The following is a 24,983-nucleotide window of genomic DNA, read 5'->3' as shown; positions in this document are numbered from 1 at the left end:
AATTCTGTGTTGGGTGGTCTGTAGGAGTGCAAATAAAAATAGTGGGGAGATGTTAAGCAAAGGAAAACATAGGATATTACTGGGAAATGTTTTCTGATATGAAATTTGTTTTACTGCCCAGGTGTTTTCTGAGGAATTGGTGGCAGCCCCATTGTGCCCCTTGCTTTGAAAGGGACTGAAATGAAACATGCACTGTAATTATTTGTATTGCCAGTGTAGTACATTTGATGACTTAACCAGGTGTTTGATTCACCTGTTCTTCAGTTAATGAGCAAATAGGTTCCTTCCATGAACTGTAAAGGGATGTTGCACCCCCTCCTGTGCTCCTTTGATGGAATGAAACCAAACCTGTATCTTCATATAATTTAAAAAGTGTTTATAATCATCAGTATATAATAATGATGCGTATGTAAGGTTTATGTAAGGGATGAGTGCTGATGGTTTGGGTTTTGAATGGATGGAATACTTCCCCAAGTCATGAAGATTTCTTGTCTGATTTAGAGGGAGCACAGTGTAACAGGTTTGTTTTGTAGTGTCCTGGCTGCCTGTAATTCTTAGAAGTAACAGAATAAGAAAAATAATTTATCTTAAGGCATGTTCATAAGGTTTTTACTACTTATTTATCTTGAAGTGTTGGTTGGGAGAGATAATGATGTCTGAGCTTTAGAAACACTGGTTCTGACTGTGCCTCAGGATGTGCAGCTGAGCCTAAGAAGTTGTGCCTTTAAAAATCCCCACGCCTTTGGTGAAAATCCCGATGGGTTCAGTGAAAATCCCGATGTGTTTTTGTGAGAATTCCAATGCATTTGGTGAAAATCCTGGTGTGTTTGTGATTTACCTCCCTCAGGACAGGTGGCTCTGCCTTTGGGAGCCATGTCTGGGGTGCCTGGTGTGTCGGGAAGGACCCTGGAATAACAATGTCTGTGGAGCACAGTGGGAATTGTGTGCAGTTCCAGCTGCAGCCCCGGACGGGCCACACACACGGAGACCCCAGCGAGGGGCCGGGGAGGCTGGTCCAGCTCAACTGCTGCCACCTAAACAAACACCAGCCACAGAGGCAGTGATTTAGTGCTTGATCTAAGTAGGTGACCACTGGGAAGTAAATCTTTCCAAGTGCTTCAGCGAGTCACTCCACATATAATAAATAATGGAAATCCGGCAAGCTCTTTCTTTTTTTTCTTTTCTTTGGGGCTGGCAATTAAATAGACTAAATAGCCTTTGATAAACAATTATTTGAGTGCTAGCAGTCTCTTTTTTTACAGTAATGTGACAGGCTCTGGGTGTTTTTTTTTTCCCTTGCCTTTTGCTTAAGTTTGTAAACAGGGAGGGTAAGAGCTTAACAAATTCCACCTTAGATGCAGCACTGTTGCTAATTAGGATGATGGAAGAGATGCTGTTATTTGTCTTCCCCATTTCCTGTGGCTGCTTTTCCCTGGTCAGGCCTGTGAGTTCATTATAAGTTTACTAAAAGTTGGAAAAAAAAAGCTGGAGAAGCCTGTGCTAACCAAAACTTTTCACAGCATGCTGTCTGAGAGAAATGCAGTTGGTAGAGCTCTTTGTGCTGTCCAAACTATCTTGGTTCAAGGTCTGAGTAGTTACTTTGCTCCAAACCACTGAGGATGTGTTGTTTGGTTAGCAAAGGTCACTGGGAGTTCAGGTTGTTTCCCAGGCAATTCCACCAGCTGAGGAGAGAGGAAGATGAAATGATTAATCCTTAGGTCAGTGTGAAAGTAATGACACTTATATCACTTAATGTCCACCTACTTCAGGACCTGAGAGTGGACACTTGAATGGATATCTTGGAAGCCCATTTTAGAAATAGCTGGCTTCTAATGTGCCTTATGTTACAGAAACATTAAGTGTTATCTTGTAAGTAATCTCAGAATTCTGAGTGCCACATGATTTTCCCCATCTCACCTCGGGTGTACCTTCAGGTATTTCAGGTACACTGGAAATGCAGTGCATCACTTCTGTAGCCTTGAGGTAAGAAAAACCATTTCTGAAAGTGATTCCCTACCATATTAGTAGGTGTACAATTCACTTACAAGGTGTCTGTACAAAGTGTGACAGAAGTCCTGGTGAATTAAATAAGGTTTGCTATTTTCCTTGCTTAGCTATTAGATTATGTATTTGATTGCTGCTTCTGATAAGCAGTAGTTTGGAGAAATAAATTTAAAATCCTGGCAATTTATGCCTTTAAAACTAGTATTGTTGAAAAAGGAGGGATCAAACACTGTGATAAATAAATTCTCCTCATTTTTTCTCAGCCTGTGAGGATCTGTGTATTTCACTAGACCTATCCAATTGGAAAAAAAAATGGTAGTTTTGGCGCTTTAAGGTGTACAGTAAATTACACTATAAAGGACATCTTTGTGTTTCTTGAGTACAATAAGAGTCTAAACATATTTCAAGTATACTTAACATGTTCATAAAATAACAGATTTGGATTTGTGCAAGAAAAACTGTCAGTTATTCCTTTTCCCTCTTGGTGTTATTGTGTTGTCTCCCCTCCCTCCCTCTCCTCTCAATTTTTTCAGATTTTCCCTTTTTGGAATGCCTGCTGAGCATTGCAAATCCCTGTGTGGACATCAAGGCTTGCTTTCATTTGCAAATGCTTTCCTTTTAGGAGGAAGAAATCTTTAAATCATGGCATATTGGCAAGCTTTAGTTTCCCAAACACAAATTACAGGGGACAGTAGGTGCTCTGCAAAAGAGATTACTGTGTGTGGGCTCTAAACCTTCACTGCAAGACGCCAGTCCTGTATTTTCTGTGAGGATGAGCAGCAGCCAGGGCCTGGAAACCAACAAGAATCTCACCAGTGGTTCTTCAGTAACTCTCTCCCCTCTCCCAGCTCCAGAGGAAGCATTCATCTTTCTACCTACAAAGGCACAGGAGAGCTCTCAACCTCATGTTAACTCTTAGGTTCACTAAAATAGCACCTTTTCCAGTATAAAATATCGAACGGATATGTTTAAACCCTCTCAGAGCAATTTCAATACCTCTTACTTCTGCTGCAGTTACAGAAGATGTCTTGAAATATAAGAAAAGGGCAAACTCAGGATGTCCTGCGTTTTTTAAAAAGTGATGAATGTGGAAATATCGTGGGGTTGATGGGATGAAGAAATAAGGGAGCTGCAGAATGTGCAGTGAGGAAACTGTTACACTTCCTGTTGGTTTCTTTCCTTATGCTACAGTGATTTAAAATACACATATCTTTGGTTTACCACTCTGAATTCAGTCTGTATTAGTAGACACAGATAAAAATTAAATTTTCTTTTAACAGTGAAGACAAGTCCCTAATTTCTGTGTCCAGTGAGGAGAGCAAAATCAGCTCTTTTTCTGGTGGAACAGCACTACCATAAGTTTGCTGGTTCCCTAAAAACCCTGTGAGGTGTTGTGCCTGCCCATAGGATGTGACAGAATGCTAATTACTGCCTGTTACATGTCAATATGTGGAATGAGTGTTTTTTATCATGAGGACAAAGGCTAAGCATCTTTGAGTTTTAAAATTTAAACGCCAGATTGTACATGGATTTGGAGCTGGTGAGTAGAAGATTCAATTAGAATTGTTCTGAAATGTTTTAGTCTCACTGAAAAATGTGGTTCTCTTGCAAAAAATATGTTTCCAAGAAAGGCAGGTACATCACACAATTTCAAGAGTAGGTTTCTGGGTAGTATCATTCCAGGAAAAGCTCTACCATAAAAGATTATTTGTTTCACCCTCTTCTTGTTCCTCTCAGGTACCTCTGCAAATAATACCTGGCATTTCATTAAAAATTAGATGTTCATTAAAAATAACTACTTAACCAGTGTAACTGTTTTTTTTTTTCTTATTTAGGGAACCCAAATCCTAGTCTTTCTGCATGTGTTTTTCTCAGATAAGTCTTAAGCTTTGGGGTTTTTTGAGAGTTTGAGGTACTGTTTTTTGTTCTGTTCATAAAGCACATTGTCTTTTCAGTGTGTGAATAACACCTGTAGGTTATTAACTTAACACAGATTTGTAACAGAACATTGTCAATACTCTTAGGGACTGCAGAGGTGCCAAAAACTGGGATTTGGAAGCAGTCAAGTTTTTTTAATACTAGTTCTTTGCTCATTTAATTGATGGCTGTACATCTTGCAAAACAATGGGAGATTTATTTCCATTAATTTACACTGAACTTGTTGCCTTGCAGTTGTGTTTCGTACGTGTTCAATTCCAGCTGAAATGAGAATTTGTTGTTCTATGTAGATAATCCATCCCAGCAACATCAGGGATGAATTTTGCTATTTAGTTGGAATAAACCTGACTCTGCTCTTTCAGTTTATTCTGAGTCTTGCAGTCTTGATTCTCCTCTCAGCTGAATCACTCTCAGGGAAAAAAAAAAAAGAAAAGGATTTATCTAATGTAGCTTTTAGAGACTAACTTGAGCTACTGATTAGCAAGTTCTGATTTAGGTGAGAGGTCTAAGCCTGAGGTGATGTGGGGAAGATGCGTAGTTATGAAAAAATGTGAACTTGTCTAGCCTTCACAAGCACTGTTTTATTTCCAATTTTGGTGATGGTTTTTTTGCTAAGAGTTGAAAGCAGAAGAATTCACTGTCGTCTTTTACTTCCCTGGGCTCATAAAGGAGTTAAAATTGTAGTCCTGTGTTCTGCTGGGATTTTCTAAATCAGCCATTCACCACTGCAGTTTTGGTTTTGCCTGTGTTACTGATTTGGTGGACTGAAACACATTGAGCAATGTAGTTTTCATCTCATTTAATACTAGAGAGACATTGCCTAGGACATTGCAGAACTGAAGAATTAAAATAAGGACTGCATTAGATATATAATGTTTATTTTGGTTTTATATGCACTGATTTGTATGCAAGAAAACTGTTAGGTTTCTGAGACAGCCTGGTTTTGTTAGCTGTGATGGGGGGCAAAGCCCATGTTTTCCTTGATTGTAAATAACAATATATGCGTTGTCTAGTTCAAGAGATCAGAGAAATAACCAGCCTGCTCTTATGTGGGTGTGCTAGCTTGAAAAGCCTGTAAACTACATAACTAAGATGTTTTGTTCCAAAAATCCTTGCAGGCCATGGGTAAATCACTGAAGTTGTTTGGGAAACGGATTTTAATAGAGCCCTTATGTGGGCATGTGGTAGCAAAAGTGCCGTGCTAACCAGTGGCAGTGGGGCTGTTATCTCTATTACTTACCTGACATAATTACAGTTTAGCAGTTCTTTTTTTAGTGATGTAATCTGGGGTTACAACCAGCATGACTGCAAAAAGGACATTCTTTCTGTGGAAAACAACATGCAGATACCGGTCCTTTAATTTTTCCTTTTTGAATGTGGTCCTCCAGAACTTTTTGAAATCAATTTTTCTAAAACGACTATTTTCTTTGTTGAATGCCAAAATGTAAATTTACAGAGGATAAGACTGACCTTATCCACTATCACTGAGGGTCTTCATTTGTGGGAAATAATCTGGTCAGATTAAATGTGGAGAGAATAAGAGTAGTATTTTTTGGATCAGGATCTAGTAAAAACTGATAAACCCAAACACAAGATGAAGGACACCAGATACTTAACTCATGTTGGGTTTAACTTCTGTGGGACAGGCTAATACCTAAAACTGGGGAGGATGACATCTATTTACACACCTTTTTTACCAGCTGTTTTTAGGCCTGGGAGTGGGGAGCTGCTGCCTTTGCCCCTCGTGGCTGAACTGTGTGTTTTATCTCCGTTTGTCAGGCAAGGCTTGCAGAACACAAGATGAGGCTCTGCCAGGGCTGCATGTGCTCATCAAACATTGTTTAGTCACTGCAGCGTGTTTATGCCATCTGTAAATGCATGTGCTCCCCTTCCTGAACAATGCTCTTTAATCAAGACCACTATTGTGGAGAGGCTAGCAGGAGCAGTATACATAATCAGCAGGATGCCAAAATTAGAGTTACACGTGCATTCTGCCTAACCCCACCACGTCAGCTCGGGGTAACAAGCTTCCAGAGGGTGCCACTTCTCTGGAATTAGTACCTTCATCCATAATCTCTCATACTTCTGTGTATATTATTCAGAGTCCAAGTTGTTTAAAGAGCTTTGTGGTAATAATAACAAATCAAGAGTCGTTGTGGAGAATTGTTAAGCCTGTAGGAATTGCCTGCTATCTTTTATTTGTTAGGAGACTCCATTTTCCAGGTCTGTCTAAACAGAAACATCCACTGAACCATTTCACATCTGCTGTGCTCCTTTCTTCATATTACAAAAGCATGAGCTTTTTGTTCCATATATTTTTCTGAACAATTTCTTCATTGTGTTAAAGCTTCCGTAACTTCTTGCTGGTTCGTTTTGCTGGGTACTAAAAGAGCTCTTAGGGAATGCAAATGTGTTTGAGATGGTGTTAATTCCCCTGGTAAGAGCCAGGAGGTGAAGTGTGCCAGGCAGTGTTCTGAGAATGTGTTTCAGAGATGATGGTCATGATATTTGAATGATTTACATATAAATCACGTGTGTATAATTATATATGTTCATAAATATACACTCAATTTTATCTTTTCAATTTCTTGCTAAATAATAGAATAATTAGGGCTGGTATGGACCTTAAAGACAACTTCTGTTAACTTCTTGTAAATTTTTAATGGCAATTATTAAATTAAATTATTAAATTAATTATTACTAAATTAAATTATTAAATTTGATTTAACAATTACTTGTCTTCTCTTGACAGATTAATGTTTTGTTGTGGGTTTGCTTGTGGTTTCTTTTTCCTATGAAAGTCAGTAGTGTGGTAGGAGGAAATGTCTCTTTTCTGACAGAGCTGTAGTGCTTGCTAAAGCTGAGCTAGTTAATCCCAGTATCCCTAGAGCTGGTGAGACAAGCACCCTGGACCTTTCTTCCTTCTCAAACCAATTTTTTTCTTATAAAAGATTTTTATATTTTAAATTTAATCTTAATATTTTTCTTAATTGCAGTTTTAAGGGTTTAAACTAGATTTGGACAAAATCTATCTGTCTAAACTCAGTTTCTCATACTGCTCCTTCAGGAATGTTAGTTTCCTTATTGAAAAAGAGAAGCTTAAAACTGAGTCAGTGACATGTCCGTCTGTCTTTAGTAGGTTAAAATTTCATGACACCATCGTTTTGTAGTGGAGTCTCTCTGTGTGATTGCACAGAGGTCAACAAAATTCTGCAACTGCTTTTTGTTTAATTTACCACATCTGACTTACTTGGTTTTGATTCATCAAAACTGGGTACAGTGAAACATTTCTCAATTATCTGCCACTCTTGGATTTTAGTCAATTAATTTTTAGTTCTCTGTTGCTTTTACCTGAAGAAACTCTTGTATTTCATGGTGTGTGAGTGACTCTGCAGGTTTTGCTCAGTGACAGTTACAGAACTGGGTATTTTATGTACTTGGGCTTGGAAAATGATGTCATTCAACAAATGGCAGCTACTTTAATTAAAAAAGAAATTAAAGTCCCTACATGTCAGGTCGCATGGTTTAGGAAAATAACATCAATTCCATGACACAGGAGTGTTTTCCTTTCAGCTGCAACTTTAAACCTGATCCAGACCATGACATTGGAAAGAAATATATTTCCATAGGGTAAAAGAAATGTAGTAATTTTTATTGAAAAATTCATGTGGGTTTCTCCGTAAAGCTGTTAATGCTTCAATAGTCTGGTGGGTGACAAAAACCCTCTGTGCCTTATTGTTTTAGTGCTTTTGAAGAGAAAATGGCAGTCGGGGGAGAGTGGTCTTTATCATAGGAACTCTTTCTAAAGTTAGATATGAAATGTTACAACTTATTGGTATATGATGGCAACCTCAGGTTATCCAGGCTATATTGAGCTCTCTATAGCCTTAGATCAGGGGGGTGTGCATTGATCTGAGAAGGAAATCTGTATTTTGCTCTAAGGCTAAAGCAGCAGCTAAGGCAAAAATATTCTGAAATTGGTTTTTGAACATTGGGATATGCTGCGGGAAATGCAGGGGAAAGTGTGGGAAAGCATTTTTTTTGTGTGTTTCTTAGAATTCAGAAAAGTAAATTTATAGCACAGAGGTAACATTTGTGTGGTGTCAGTCTGTGGTATTTGTTTGAATCTGTCATGAGTGTTGTGTAATTACTGTTTTCTGAGTACTATGTGACAAGATGGAGACTGTGTTTGTTCTTAAAGCTTTTGGGTAGTACTCAAAAACAACTTATAGCTGACAAATAGCATAGACTGCCTGCTGCTAACAGCCAAGCTACAGAATTTTGGTAGTTTAGGAACTAACTGTCTCTAACTAACACAGCTTGGATTGCACAATGACCTTATTAGCTGAAATGTTCTGGTATTTCTACAGAAAACCCACTGGAAACTTAGAGCAAGTTTTGAAAAAGTACATTTAACCTGTTGTTTGACTTGTGTGGCCTTTTCTGAAGGAACGTGCCTTTTGAAAAGTGAACATGCATTTTTACTTAAGAAAAAGAAGGTGCCAATAAAACCTGAAGTTGTAGCTAAGACATACTTGAGCACCATAGGGCGTGGTTTTTTTTTTTTTTTTCAGTAATTGAGGATTTCCCAAGTGATGTCTGAATGGACTCTTGGTTTTCCCTGAAGTTGGGCATTTAATTGGGAGCTCATCCTGTTACAGGTCCCAGCTGCTCTCCTCAGTGAAGAAGAGTGAGTATTCATAGCCATGGGCTAAGGAGGGTTGTTTGAGAGATAGGATCTGGTTTCCTTCAGTGTTTGTTTTCCAAGGATTATCTTTTGGTTGCACTAGATGCCCAGCTGTTTAGCAGGTCCTAAATTTTCCATTCATTATCAACTTGACACCTATGGAAGATAGGCAAGATCTTGAGTTTCCATCAGGTCTTTCCCATGGGCATGGAAGCTAATTTTAAAACATTCTGTAGATAAAGCCTTCAAATGATTGTTTCAGAGCATTTTAGGTCATTGGATTCTGTTATTTTACTGCTATTGTAATTGGTGGGGATTGCAGCAGGAGCAGGCAATGGCATGGACACTAGGTAGTTTTATAATAGAAGTGCTGTTTTAGGTATTTCAGTTTGGACACTGCTGTCCAAAAAAAAAAAAAAAATCCTTTTGCTGAAGGTTCCACTGGGATTAACACTATGAAAATGCTGGTTTTTTTCCTGAAATCAGTTTTTCATAGTTCTCTCTCTGTGGTGACTTAAAAAGCTGATCTGTCTGCCTGTCGGCCCTCTCATACTTAGGGAGGTTTCGTGTACGTATTCTCTGAAGAATGTCAGCTTGTCTTCTTTGTTGTTTTACCTTTTCCAAGTGTTACACGAGGAAGTTCTCACTGCTGAGAGAGAGTGATGTGCAGCACTTAAGTCAGCAGTACAGCAGATAGCCAAGAAAAAGAACCTGGAACTTTTAACTTACTTGTCAAACACAATTACAAGTGAGTTTGGGTTTCAGAAATACTATTTATTGTTCAGTCCATTAGCTGGATCCTGTTGGAGCAAACAATCAAACACAGCTGAAGCAGCAGCTTTTCAGTTGAAGCTTCTAAATTTTGATCATTTCAGCTGTGTGGCGTCCTCGTAAGTTGAAAATTATTTCTCAGTGCAACTCAGAAATTTCATTTGTTGAAAGGGGAAGTGTGAGATGTCAAGGGAGGGCTCACTTCTCATATTTGTGCTAAGCCTTAAAAACTGGCTACTAGGTCAGCCAATTTATGTCTCAATAGCTTTGGACTTGTACAGCAGTCATTCTTTGCCTTCACAGTGACTCAGCCCAGGCAGATTTCCATCCCCCTTTTCCACCCCACTCCCCTGGATTAGTCATATGCAATTTAGGAGTATTAGAGGAGCTGTTTCTGGGCTCTCTCTGCAGACAGTTCTTGATTATCAAATGACAAAAGGACTTAATTCACAGATAGCTTGTAACTTGGAGACCTCATTCTGAACAGAAGTGAAAGCCTGTTCCTTTCCTTTAAAAACAAAAAAAAAAAAGTCACTGTGATAAAATCAGTGTCTGGATTTGTAAAGAAAAACATAATTACATTTTTGCACTAAATTCTGTTAGCACAAAAAATCAGCTAAAAAAAAAACTCAACACAGATTCTTTCTCTCATGATCTCTTTGTAACATTCATCTTTTTTTGCAATGTTTTCACTTTAATTTTCTGTCACCTTGCTTTTTTGAGTCCCTTTCCTGAAGCTTATTGCTGAGCACAGCTATAAAATTATCAAGATGAAGATTAAAACTGCTAAAACACTGAGTTTGGTGCATGTTACACCTTGGAACTGCACGAGTACATTACAAGCAAAGAATTTCCATGGCTCCCCTTCAGCATCATGGTCTCAGCTGCTCATATGGCATCCATCTGTGGTCTTTTGGCAGCAGCCTGGGCTGCTGCATGGGAGTTTTTGGAGTTCAGAGCTAACCTCATATCTGTCTTCCCATCACTCTGGAAGTTTTGAAAATTCTTCATGGCTGCCCTGAAGTGAGGTATTAAAATATTACAGAAACATGAGATGGAATTAATAATGCTGCGAGTTATTAATGGGAATGTAGGCTTAGGGTTTGGTTGGTTTTTTGGTTTTTTTTAATAACAAAGCCAATATCTTTGATTTTGTTTCTTTAGCTGTGTGTTCTCTATGTGCAGATTATGGTGGATTTCCTATACACAGATATAAAGGGTGATTGATTCTTGTTTGATTAATTTGCTTTATGCTGCCTTGCCTTTAGAAAAGGTAATAAAGGCCATACAGATGGTTGAATCAAGTACATAGATCTATATCAACAAGATTTAAAGCATTTAAAGGATCAAAAGTCTCACTGTTTCTTGCTAAAGAAAGCACGTTTAAATGAGGCTTTTCCTGCTTAAGTGGGAGTGTCAAAGTACAAAAGACTAGATAGAAAAAAATGAGTTTACAGAAGATAATCAGAATAATATAATGAGAAAAATGTGCAACTGATAGAATTAAGAGAAGAAATTAGTTCTTTTTGAAAAATATTTTGTGAATTGTGCTAGGCTTATATTCCTGTTAGGCTTATTGGGTTTCTGAATAATGCTCAAAAAAGTTGCCATCACTTCAGAGCAGACCAAGATGTTCCATTAGTATTTCTCCTCTGAATCTGAGAAGCAAAAATATTTGTGTGTCACAAAGACAATCCATTAGTTACTAGGGAAGATATTACATAGATGAAAACATTTAAGTTACCATTCTCCTCAAATAAATGGTGTCCAAGAGAGCAAAAAAGAATTGGCTGAACCAATTTTTGGCTTGCTCAAGTCTGGTTTTAATGCTAAATCCATGGGAAGTTATAGAAGACTTGAAAATGTGCTACTGTTCTGTCAGCATGCAGTGGATATCCTATCCCACTTGTTGGTGTTGAAATCTGAAGCTGCCTGTGCTGTAGTCAGTCTGGAATTAAAGTAATAGGCAAGTCTGCTAAAATACTAAAGGGATTACAGAATGAAAATGTAATTCTGGCTGGTAGGTTTCCTTTACAAAAAAAAATCCCTCTGCAGGACAGGATGAAGGCTTACATCCCTATAGTTACTCATGTCCAAAGAAGAGAATGTCAGGATCACTTAGACTGACCTAAAAGTGAAAAAAAAAAAAAAAAGATTGCTAAGGAAATCTGTGGATAAAGAATATCACAGTAGATTTTTTTGAGGTAGTGTTGCAGAGGTTTCCATATTCTACACGAAAGCTGGATTTAATTATTTCTATTGAAATGTCTGAGGATTTGAGACTCAGTGAAATAAGTAATGGCTGTGGTTCTTACATCTGTACTTGTTGTTCAAGCCTAAAATATATGTGGTATGTTTCATGTCTACAGTAGATAGTCTCCATGAAATCTGAGGATTTCATCCCTGCAGGTTGTGTCCTTGAGGTATCCACTGCTGTGTTTTCATGTGTTCAGTGAATAAAATGTCAGTGAATTCCCACATTAGTTTTTTTATGTCTTGTGTTACTCTTTGTCTTGATCCTTACATTGCTTTGAAATGAGAATCTGCCATGCAAGTTCTGCATTTCATTCCCCTGTTTTGGTGAGTTAGGTAAGGCAGAATAAAATCCAGGAATGAAAGTTGTATCAGAAAGCAAAGATTTTCAAAAGTGCCAGGGCAGTGGTTTAGCTCTTTACTCATATATCTGTGTTTGGGCTTATCATCTGCAGAGTGAAGAAATGTGGTGTCACTTTGAGATGGAGAGCAAAAAAGTGTCTGAGTGCATTTTCCAAGTGGTGGAAATGGTTGTTATGAGGAAACTAGGCAGTTTCTTGATGTTTATAATAAAAGTGAGTTGAAAGATGTGATCTCTTCAAACCAAACCATGAGAGCAACCTTAGAACCTTAGAATTTAGCAGAAAGAGTTGTTGGAAATCGGAGAAATATTTTAAAATCTCTTCAGAGGAACCCTCTTGAAAGGGTTTGAGGAGAGTTTGGGCTTGCAGCTTTTGCCAGCAATTTTCTGGATTGGAGAGACTTCAGCAAAGGTCAAAACTAAGACACTGGAAGTGAAATGGGTATATTTAATGTCTTGAATTGGGTGCTTTTTGAGACCGGGAAAAGCAAATTACTGCTTTCTCCCTGTAAACTCTGGGTGGTGGCAGTTCTGTGAATGAATAAGAATAGTTGTGGGGTTGTAAAATTGTGTGAAATGTTGTTTTTTTGTGAAGTGGTTTGTGCCTGTTTGGAGGCCGGAGATGGAGGTGTGAAAAGAAGGATGCAAAGCAGGAAACCTCTGGATGAGATACATACATTTGGTGAGATAAACTGTCACAGGGTCATCAGCCTCTCTCAGAGGGAGATGGAGAGAAGGACTGGGTTAAGCTGGGCAGTACATGTCTTCATTAAGGCAGAACAGCTGTAGGTTGACATTTTGGTGCTCTAAAACTGGGATTGGCCAAAGTTCATTCTGGATCCTTTCGGGTTTTGTGCATTCGGAGTCTTGCGTCTCCTTTGGCCTGAGACCATCAGTGCACGTACAGTATAAAGCTGAGAAAAGAATTCTTTGAACAAATGTGCTCTCCATGTCATGTTCAAAACAAACAGGCAGTGTATTGCTGTGGAAACCAGACAATAAACAAGTGAAAAAAGAGAGAATCTCCCTTAAATTCACAGTGTGCGAGCAGTTAGTCCATTTAACAAGATTATCTTCTGCAGCATATGATCGCTACGTTGTAGCAACACTGAGTATCTGTGTAAGTTGTCTGATGTTTCTCAGCCTGCTTTTTATCCCTACAAGTTTATATTTCAATAAAGCTAAGAAGTATTGTGTGAATATTTAGGATGGTTGCATAATTAAAGAAGAACACAGCACGAGGTTGGCTCTGATGGTCTTAGGAATCGAACAGAGAATGGTGTCTTGTTTCATTTTTGTTCATTTTTTTTCCCCTCTCCAGACATCACTCCAGGTTCACAAACAAGCAAACAAAAGGAGTTAAGCTCAGTCTTTAGTCCCTGCCTATGTACCTTAGCAGTGGATTTTGGAGCTGCTGTGAAGCATGAGCTGGCAGGCGGGGAGGCAGCGCCGGTCCAGGACAGGGTGGTTCCTGCTGGTTACTCACCCACTGGACAATATGCTGGAAAAGCTTGCAGCACTGCTCTTTTCACCAAGTTCCTGAGTTATGAAGGGCTTCTGTTCGGCCCTGGTTGCAGGCCATCACTTTTATTGTATCACATTTGGTTTTGGAAGTATCTTTCAGAACTCGCATTGGTGGGTTGTAGTTACTGTAGTGGTCTAATGCAGACAGACTGCTTTGGAAATACTCTGTGCCAATCTTTAAAATAATTTCCTCAGTATTTTTAAGCCTTGTAGCAAATCTTTAGACAGCTGAGACTGATCCATTTCCTCTTCTGATTCTGAAAAGCAAAAATATTTGTATCATGCAGACAGTCCATTAGTTACTAAGGAAGATATTACATAGATGGGCATACTTAAGTTTGTAACTTGTTGCATGTTATCGTGGAATCAAGACTATTAGATCAATATAATTTCATGATAATTTTGTTGGCCTCTTGTTTTATAAAGTAAAAATTACATTTGCTTCTCAAAAAGAGAAGTGAACGTGTGTATTCACTTCACTTCTCTTCTTGCTCCTTCAAAAAAGGCCACAGAGGTTGATTAAAAGGTTAAATATAACTTTTTAAAATTGGTTACAAATTGGTAATATCCTTGCTATGTTCATTAACCTTCATGGGCCTGTTCCTGCTGATCAGGGTAATGAAGAGAAAAGCGTTGAGTGCTCCTTGGGTAGTATCTGCACCAGCTGTATTTATTTGTGAATAAAAACCCAGTAACACCTGTGACAGCCCTGTGCTGTAGGTGTCAGATGTTTCCTCAGCACTCCCAGGCACAGGGTTGGATTGTTGGGGCTGTCCTCTGCAGGGGCAGAACCTGGACTTGGAATGGACCCATCAGCATCATCAATCTCAGGATATTCCATGATCCTAATAAAATTTCAGATGTGGTAGCCCTCCTGGGCCCCTTGCTGTAAGCATCCAGTTAATTTAGGAGTACGGTGCCACTGACTGATTAAAAAGCAGTCTCAGCTCCATACCCAGACTGTTTTCTCTCTCCTCAATTGTATGACAAGTGCACAATCTTATGACTTGTGGGAAGGCAACTGTTTTAAATATTAAAAATCTTTATGTAGTTGTTCCAGTTTAGAATTGCCTTAAGGCCTTGCCCTCCAGCTATTTCAGTTTCAGGTTGGCAGTCTGAATGAATAAAACTTCCAGTCTTCCCTTGAAAGAAGTTTCTTTTGACTCTGGTACTAAGGCTCATATAAACTTACATTTTATTTCTTTCTTGGCTCGACTGGAGAACCAGAGAGACAGGACTGTGCTCTGAGCCTCAGTGGGGCTGAAGTGGGGTGTAACTCCTGAAACCTGACTGCTGTAAATAACAGCTCCAATATAACGCAATTGCTAGTTGTGAGTGAACAATGGAAGTAGTGTGTATTTACATCAATTTTGAAACTGCAACCATAAAAAGCCCACACACAGGAGCACCATTTTGGTAAGGACACACATTAAAGTGATGGCTTGCTAAGAGAAATGCACATCCCCTGAGCTCACTTCAGGTGTGCTGGTTGAGATTGAAAAGGTGATGGTTTTTTTACAGGTACCTGGAATTTTAGGTTAACAGTTGTTTTCCAGCTCAGCCTTGCAAGGAGAGCAATCTCAGTATCTGCAGGCAAATGGAAAGGTGAGGTAAAAATAACAGATGCCTTCTGAATAATTACAAGTCTGGACTTGCTGAGGCTTCTTCCACAACCCTACTGGGCAGGAGATAATTTCTGAGAAGAGTGATTCTGCCTGTCAGGGAGGAGCTGACCGACTGGGAGGGGCAGAAAAAGCTGAGGGGAAGGTCTCAGCTGCATCATAAAAGTTCCACTTTTACAAATCCAGTGATTCACTGGTGCTGCCTGGTGACCTAAGTCAGAGCTGGAGCGGGTGGTGACAGGAGCCAGCCCCATAAAAGGCCATTAATTAGCTAATTGCTACTAAAAAGAAAGCTGTTAATAGCTCTCACTTTTCACTCAACCCTACTAAACACGGAGAATAATGCAGGCTGAGCAGGAATATTGAGGAAAAATGATTTTTTTCTTTTTGCCAATGTTATTTACAAATTGCATTAAAGCTGATCGCTGCCACCATATTGTGATGGAAAGAAAATTAATGGATTTAGGATGAGCTTTCTGATGTTGGTAACTGGATTATTATACATGAAAAACAGGTTTCAGGCTGTTCTAAGGCGTGGGGGGATGAATGTAGCTTTACTGGGCTAGCATATGATTTTTGGGGGGGAAAATTGTTCTGGAATTAAATGCTGTAGAGGAGAAAACTGTGAAAAATAATGCTAATTGTAAGGCTTCACTTCCTTAAGGTTGTAGTCTACTTCCCGTATATGTTCATCAAATATAATTTTAATTACGTTTCACATTTTTTGCATGGAGTTTCTGTAAATATCAATAGCATCTAGACCCCTTTTAGGTCATGTCTTAAAGAAAAAGAAGTACTGGTATGGGAAACATCCAAACAAAACAGTAATATACAAGATTTGAAGGCTAAATGGATGCATTTTACTGATTTTAAAGAAATTATTATTTATTTGATACCTACCACAGTTGCCTAGCTGAGTCAGAATTTTAACTTTCACTCGAATTTTGGCAGCCCCCCTTGTAAGCATTAGGGGAAAAGCATAAAAATGCATGGTTTAAAAGCTTAAAATTATCAAAAACCCTATGGAACAAAACATAAGAGTTAATACATTTTAACCCTATATTATGATTTTGGGACAGTGAGAAATCTTATGATTTTTTTTAATGCATCATTAGAGTTGGAGTTTAGCTTGATAAAAGCAAAAGTATTTGTTCTCCTAGTGCCATTGCTGACCCCTTCCTTCACATTTCTTTCTGAATGACAACGATTTGAAATGTTTAAATTAGAAAGGACAAATCTTAATGACAAATCCTTAAGAGAAGAGGTTGAGGACTTTGGAGTCCAACCTGTGGAGAATGTGAGTAAAAGCTGGAGAAGTGCTCATTAGCCAAAGGCAAGGAGAAGTGGATGCTCTGCTTTGTTAATATCCATTTTCAGCAGTGGCTGAGATTGTCTAATCCAATTTTGTGTTATTGGAGGAAAATTTGAAGGCGTGTGAATCATGGGCCATCTGCACTCAGGAGATTTTGCTTTTAAGTTAAATAATCATGATTTCTATACACATATTTATCATGGTTTATATATGTATGTCTAGAAAGGAAATGCTGTAAATAACTGATTTGTTACTCAACTGTACACTGCAAAAAACTGTTTAGCTTCAGGTTGAAATAGATTTGTTCTTGTGTATTGTCACTTTTTAAATGCAGGTGTTAGAAAAGAACAAACAGAAGTTGAGAACTGCACTAGGTTTTTTATTAAATTCAGTTTCTCTGTTCATTTTTCTTAAAACACAGTGAAGTGGCTTCAATTTGAACAATGCTTCAAACAAGTAATCTGAGTTAAAAGAACTGCTCTCAACATTGGACATTCATCTGTACTGATAAAAAAAATGGATGAAAAATGGATGGAAGGGAAATAGTCTGTGGCGAAAGGGGTTGAGTTTTGAAGGAAAGGAGAAAAACAGTGGAATAGTGGAAAGAGAAGCAGAAGACAACCTCCTCATTTTTGTGTCTCAGTTCACAGTAAAAGTGATTTGTAGCAAAAAGGCAAAATGAAGCTCACACTTGCAGAAGGGTATTTGAGTTTTCTAATGCTTTGTGAGGCCTAAGAAATAGCTGAAGGATGAGAGTTTTATCTATTACAAGATAATTAAATCCATTGAAATTGTGATTAAATCTGTCATTTTCTATTTTATGTTTTCTTTTTGCTGAAGACAGAGTTGGCAGCTCAGAATACAAGAGGAAAAGGTTTTGGGCTAGGTGTGATGATGCTGAAAATGAAGTATTTCAACAGGCAGACAAAATGCATTTGTAATGCTCTGACATTAATTTCTGCTCTGTCATGTTACCACTTAACACCCTAATAGCTGAAACAGTGTAGGAAAACACAATAGCAACTGTCAGTGTGTGACCAGACCATTGTCTGGTGACAAAATCAGGAAAACAAAGACAAAACAGTGAAAAGCTAAAATTTCCACAGACTAGATGTGAACCTGTAGGCAGTGGTTCTGCTTTTCAAAGCATTGGTGAATACAGACATTGGAATATTCAAAGAAAAGAAGAGGTAAAATGCAGAATAGTTTTAAAATTTTCTTTGTCTTTCCTTTTTCAGAGGATACGCTGTAAATTTCAAGTGTTGAAATTTACAGTGTATCCTCTGAAAATGGAAATAAAAGGCGAATTTAAAAACTATTATGCATTTTATTTGCATCAAATTTCCGGTGTTCATCTTAATCAAAATTCTCTTCATATTACTAGTTTCCCAGACCTTTCAATTAACATAGGCAGATGCATAGTTTTTCATCTGTTTCTTCATAGTCTTTTTGGTTGGACAATATGCAAGTGAAAAGGGAAATCACATTTTTTGTTTGTTTTAAAGAAATTGTCACATTACAGTCAAGAATAGAAACCCTGACCTGGAGTGGAAAACCACCTTGATATAATTAGAGATCAATACTATTTAGTCTCTTGAGTGTTGTGTCATTGCTGTTAATTTTTTTAAATTCACAAGTTTATTTTTTATTTTCCATTAGCAGGAAATATGAAAAAACAGCTCTGTTAATGGGAAAGAAAAATAAAGGTAAAATGCTGGGTTTGCACAGGTAGTTTTGCTGTATTTAAAAGGTGCTGTAAGCTTTCATGAATGATTAAAAAGAGAGCCCACAGGACTTGAGTATTTGCTGATACTTTAAGTTGTCTATGAATTGGAGTAGTGCTTGAATAGTATTCCTTTATTTTCTGTCCATGGTAACCATGACAAATTAACCCAAAACATTCACTGTCACTAGAGAACATAAATCTTTCTTTTCTAACATTTTTGCTGCATGCAATTAAAATAAACAGTTTTATTTCCTGTAAGCCCTTGTGAAATAACCATTATGAATCAAACATTGAGAGTTTCACTCTCAAGCATGAAAGTCTCTGAACAATGTATATTTTGGTACATATTGAACATTTTCTGTAAGCTCCCATAAATAAATCCAGGAAATGTCGGTCCCTTGAGTACTACCTTCATTAAATCTGAAGCAGCTGTTGTTGAACTTCCACCCAAACATATAATGGAGTCCTTGACATCAAAAACTCTTCCACGGCTGGCATATTATTGTAAGTCTTTGTAAACACGCATTTGTTCTGAAAGAGGGCTGATTCTATCAAAACTACAAACTGGGCCATGCTGTGGAAAATGGAACTCTAAACCCATTATGCTCTGGAAGATGATTAATGGTAAACAAACTTGCATTAATTGTTTATTTGGGATTTTTGTTTGTTTGTTGGCCTGGTATTTGTTTGTTTGTAGGGTTGGTTTGGGTTTTTTTTTTGTTTTTTTTTGTTTGTTTGTTTGTTTTGTTTTGGGGTTTTTTTTTGTATGCGGGGGGTTTTTGTGTGGTGGGTTTTTTTCTGGTGAAGTTTTGTTTTGGGGTATTTTTTTTGTTTGCTTTGTTGTTTTTTGGTTTTGTTTTGTTTGTTTGATATGAGTTCATTTTTGTTGGTTTTGGGGTGGAAGGGTTTGTTGCCTCACCATTCTCCAAGATGAGAGAGTGGCAGGGAACCTTGGTGTGATAATGGAATAATTATCACATACTGTTGTAAGAGTTGTAAGATACCTTTTCTGAAATCACGGTGTTGCCATGGCTGAAAATATTAATGCCCTTACATTCTTACAAGTTGAGTAGGACCAGATTCTGTTTATGTTTCATCACTCTGGGGGATTAAATTTCTCTTGAGATTTTTGTATCATTGGTTTTCTACAGTTTTTACTACTTGACTGAATCACTTTAAAGTCATGAAATTGTGGAATGGTTTTGTCTGGAAGGGACCCTAAAGCTCACCCTAAAATGCCACCCCAGCCATGGCAGGGACACCTCCCACTGTCCCAGTGTCCATCCTGGCCCTGGGCACTGCCAGGGATGCAGGGGCAGCCCCAGCTGCTCTGGGCACCCTGTGCCAGGGCTGCCCACCCTGCCAGGAACAATTCCTCATTGCCAGGATCCCGGCCAGCTCTGCCCTCCGGCCCCGGGAGCCACTCCCGGGCGCTGTCCCTTGTCCCCAGTCCCTCTCCAGTTCTCCTGGAGCCCTGGAGCCTTCCCTTCCTCAAGTCAACACCCCCAGCTCTCCCAGCTTTGCTCCAGCACAGAGGAGCTCCAGCCCTGGAGCAGCTCCATGGCTTCCTCTGGATCTGCTCCAGCAGCTCCTTGTTTTTCTTGTGCTGAGCTCTCCAGACCTCCACAATCCATCCAACATCTGATTTCACCCCAAAGGGTGCGTGGAAGGAGTCCTCTCTGTTCAGAACAGAGTGAACTGCTGCTGATTGCCCAGTGAGATTCCATCTCTCAGCTCTCCAGGCACCACCACCTCCAAGTGGCCTTTGTTTGGAATAGTATGAACCCAGTTTAGAATTGCAGAGCTAGAAAGTCTTCCCCTGAACTCAGAAGTGTTTTATTTTTCATTAGGCAGAAGCTCTCATGCTAGGAGGGATTGTTTCATCTACTCCTCCAACATTGCAGCTTCCCAACTTTCCTGCCAGGAAGTGGCTGCTTGCTGGACAAGTCAGCCATCACAGTTGATTTGTGTTTTTGTTTGTTTTACTTACAGCTTATTTAAATATAATGTTATATTTCAATGTTGCTCCCAATTTATCAAGGAGAAAAGTGAGAGGAGTCATCCTGTTTGGTTTTTGCTTTTCAGTTGCTATTTTTTAACTTGAGAACCGGTGGAAAGGAAAAGGAAGCTTGTATATAGAGTTATGTTACTGGTTTAGAGAAGAGAGGCAATAATCATGGCATAATAGACAACTTATATTTATAAATAAATCCATCCTTAGCTACAATTAATGAACTGAAGTAGAGGAGCACTAAGTATCCTGACCTCTTGCACAATGGGCTCCTCCCAGTGGGTTTTGAAATACAGTATTTGTTTTCATAGTAGTTAGGATTCCTCCTCATTTTGACGTGAATTATCTTGCAGCTCTGCAGAGAGCTGTCTTTCCTCTTGGGAGGGGTATGACAAAAGTGTTTTGTTCTCCATTGATGAGATCTGCATCACTATGTGTGGGGGGAAGAGAATAATGTCCCTAAAAACAGTTTTGCAATTGCACAGTTTCTGCTGCAGTCCTATTATTTGTATAGAGTGTTACCCTAAGTTACTAATCTGTGAAATTTACATGAAAGTAAGATATCAGTTAATTATTGTTGCAGAATACTGCCCTAAATTATTAATCTATGAAATTTGCATGAAGGTAAGATATCAGTTAATTCATGAGACCTTATTAAGATGAAAACAGAAGCCTGATTTCCTGGACATGTTTCTTATATTCTGTAATGTCTAGAGCCACACAGGATTTATTCACTTGATGGTACATCTTCTTTTCTGGAAGGGGCTCTCTGAATCTCATTCAGACATGACACAGGTGGTCATGACCGTGATATTTTGTGGTAAGATACCTTTAACTTCAGGTTTAGAAAAGAGAAATCATGACTCCCGCAAGCTGTAGCTACTTAATTCTGCACACAGTAGATGATTCTATGCATACCAGTGTTGGTTCTTGAGATATCTGATAAGATACCTCCATCTCATAAGATTCTGCTCAAATTTATTTAGAGGTGAAATAGATTCATTTGCTGTTCTTTGTCCTGTTTTTCCTCATGATCTTCCAAATATAAGTGCTCAGATATGTGAGATACAACCTTTCTGCTAAGAGTGTGAAAACTTGGAGAGGCAACGTCCATTTTCTAGTAGCTTTTTAAGACCCTTCTCCATTCCATGTGTTTTGGAAGAAGCTGATCTGTAGTTCTTGGTGCAGGAATTTTGCATTTTTGGGTTAGTCCACTCACTGTCTCTGGGGAACCCCAACTTGCTGGAAGTTGGGTTGGGCAGAGAGTGGATGAATTACGCTTGTTTTCAAAGTTAAACTTTTGGATTTTGAAGACCCAAGTATTTCCAGTGTGTTTTTAAAGGCTTAGCAATGGAGGTTCCTGCATCTGCTATGGAAGGCTGTGTTTCTGGTAGATTTCAACACATCAAGGTGATGAAATTATTATCAGATCTCTTTTGCTTCTTGGAAATTTCATCCCCACATTCAGTTAGTACGGCCTCATTTTTGTTTTAATTTCCAGCATATTTGAATTGCTACACTCCAGTAGATAAAAGCAAAATGTAGAGACAATAAACATGCTGCTTTTGCAAGTTTCAGTGTGCTGTGACATTATTAATGTTATCAGAAATTTGCATAGCAGTTACCTATTTTCTTTTGTTCCTTGGTACTATTTTCAAGCGACATTTGCTGTGATTACCATCACTACTTTCCAATGGCTCAAGTTAAGGGAAAAGAAATTATTTAGTGGTGTTGAGCATCCTTACTTAACTTTTATTTATTTTAATGATTGTTTAAATGTTAACAAGCCAAAAACAGTCCAGTGAGCTCTGAGGTTGGTCTGAGTGGTGTTGGCTACTGGCTGCAGGACTCTGGTCTTGCAAAACATGAATATTCTTAATTCTGCAAGTCGGGTGCAGTATAGGGATATCTCCTGTTGTTTTTTCTTAGTGAGTTCCTATACTTTGGGTTTTGGCAGCAAAGAGCCTGTTCCAGTGTGCTGTGCTGCTGCTCTGGTTCATCTCTGGCTCCTGTTTGTGTGGGCTGGTGGAGTCGTAGCACAGTTCTGCTTCCCAGCCTGGGCTGTTTCAGCCTGCCAGTGTCATTGCAGTTCAGCTGCGTGGGGCTTGAAAGCGCCACTTTCCCCCAGCTGACATGCCAGGATAAATAATCACATCTCATGTGTGCAAACCAGCTGTCCTGGAGTGTGGAATGGCTTCTTTTCAAAAGTCTCCTCGTGTGTTTCTGTGTGCTTTGCATGCACAAGGTGGGGTTTGCTCACTGGAGCATTTTCCTTGTACGTCCCTAAGGAAACCCTCATGTTGCTCTATGGGAAGCAAGTTTAGTGATCAGTTTTGCAGTTTCAGAAATGGTAGTGGGTCTCTCCGGTTTCCTCAGGCAGGGATAGTTTTAGATGTTATTTGGGGCCAGGATTTTGCAGGTCTGTGGCTGAGCACGCAGTGCAGGAGGCTGCTGAGAACCCCAGTGAAGTTATATTTAGCAAAGTGCAGATAACTGCTTGCCTGAGGACAGCTCAGACCATGCAAGTACTTGTTTTATGCTCGCCAAAAAAGAACCTACATGAACATGTCAGGCCTCTTAAGCTCTGGACATGCCATCGTCTCACCAAGCACTGTCCATTTGACAGTGAAAGATTGATATAAAATCAGAAAAATGGTAAAATTAAACTTCTTACCACTCTCTCTGTACACAGGGCTTTGTGTAGGGTGGTCTTGCAGTCAGGTACTGCATCAGAGCTTCCTGGGCAGGGCTATCCAAGTCACCAGAACCAGAACCTGCCCTTCAAAATGGGTTCCTGACAGACACATCCCTTTAGAACTTATTTTACCCATAATTTTAGAATAGTGATTTTTTTTTTTTTTTAATGCTGATAACTGATGGTTGATGTTTGGCACTGAGACATTTTGTGCTTTAAAGGAAAGGTTACCTCTCTTTCTTCAGCTTGCATTTGCTGCTGTATATCTTCTTTTCCACCTTGTTGATGAAATACATGCTTATTGAGTTTTGCCTTTTTTATCATGTCAGTGTATGCATTTTTGTCTGGTTGTTGGTTCTTTGGTGTGTTTTTTGTTTGTATGTTGGGTTGTTTGTTTGCTTTTTGGGTTGTTTTTTTTTGGTCGGTTGGTGGGTGTTTACTTCTTATGGATTGTGTTGAACAGCACGAGCTCAGCCACATGTTCTTTTAAGGTGATCACACTGCTAGTATTTTATTATTCTGTAGTAAATAAGATAGCAATATTAGTATATTATTATCCTAGTAAGACAATATGAATGTTTAAAAATTGACCAAACACAAAGCAAAAATCAAAGCCAAACAAAACCACAAAATCCCAGGATTTTCTGGTTCATAAGAAACCTTTAGTTCTACTGCTACAGATTTCAGAAAATCCACAGATTCTCCCTTTTGGGCTGGTTTGCTGGCAAGTAAAAATTTTCAGAAAATTAAACACAACAGACCTGAACAATAATGTTCTCCCTCCACTGAAATTACAGCAAACATGAAATTAAATTCTGAGGTTCTTTGCCACCATTGAGCCATTTCTGTGATAAGTGTTCTGCTCTTGGCCTCTGACAAACTCCTGGGGCCATCCAGAGGGAGCCTGTCCCTGCCTCTGCGCTGGGAGACTGCAAAATTAAGGAGACTTCACTCTTTTCACTTGATTCCTTGGAAATTTTTGCCTCTGTTTTCTTCTGCAAATAAAATGCCCTGATGTGGCTTTTTGGTGCCTTGCCTGAGACCTCATGTTCTAAAACATGATCCCATGAAGTCTCCACTTGTGCTCTATAGGATCCTAATGGTGAGGGGAAAAAATGCTTTCCTTTATCCAGGGTTGGCTTGGCTTAAGAAAACATGAATTCTCTAAATACTTTGTCACGAAAACTTTTGAAAACGGTATTATGCAGAAAAGAAAGTAAATGTTTTGTTTGTGTTGCTAGCAAACAGTTTAGTCTTAACTTTTTTATCTGTGAACTATATTTCTTTTACAGATGAGAATTTATAAGATTTCAGGGAAAAATATTTTCTAATTGAATCCATTCCAGCTTTTCATCTGAGTAGAAACTTCCATTGTGAGAAGATGTAATATAATTGTGTTCATTGTAAGCATTAGGTAAGAGATTTAAGAGATTCAAATAGGGATTTTTTTTGTCTTTAGATAGATTCAGGTGATTTCAATTTTCAGAAAATCTATTTTTAATAGAACTATTAATAGAACTTACTATGGGTTTCTTGAATGCAAAGATTTTGATGCCTTTTATCATTATAATAGTCCATATAGAAAAATTTCTTGCTGGAGTTGAATTTGTAGTGCCCGTGAATGGATCTGACATAGAACCTAATAATCATATTATTCAGGATGAAGTGACATTTGATCACTCAGGAATGACCTGTGATCAGCTAATGCTCTGAAATGGCCTTTACCTATGGAACAAAAATGTCGCAATTTAATTATTCTTACGTGATTGAACACCTAGCTCTGACTGGAGTCACACAATGGTTCCTCCAGACCCCATTTTTGGGGAAATGGCCCCATGGACTATCAGTTTAGAGCTCAACATGTTCTTCTGCCTCTGCTGAACCTGGGAATGGCTGAAGTTTGGGTTGCCCCCCTGTGTCATTAATTTCATTTGGGAGCTGGGTTTGCCTCGTGGCTCCGTGTTGGGACCACTGTGGTCACAAACACTTCACTGTTCTTGAAGGGGTTATTCTTGTGACACAAGAAGGGGGAAAATGCATCCCCAACCCACCTCCAACCAAGTGAGAATCTCTGTTAGC

The 24,983-nt window shown here is 38.8% G+C and overlaps 1 protein-coding gene across 6 annotated transcripts in view; it reads left to right on the top strand.

Annotated features, from left to right (window-relative positions):
* The window catches only part of XRCC4 (X-ray repair cross complementing 4), a 144,019-nt gene that overhangs the window by 18,894 nt on the left and 100,142 nt on the right, over positions 1 to 24,983 (top strand). The gene's annotated exons all lie outside the window — the stretch shown is intronic.

The sequence above is a fragment of the Fringilla coelebs genome, assembly GCF_963513975.1.
Source record: "Fringilla coelebs genome assembly, chromosome: Z".
In the NCBI taxonomy this organism is placed as follows: Eukaryota; Metazoa; Chordata; class Aves; order Passeriformes; family Fringillidae; genus Fringilla; species Fringilla coelebs.
Note: the sequence above shows the minus strand (reverse complement) of the source record. Positions and strands in the feature narration are given on the sequence as shown.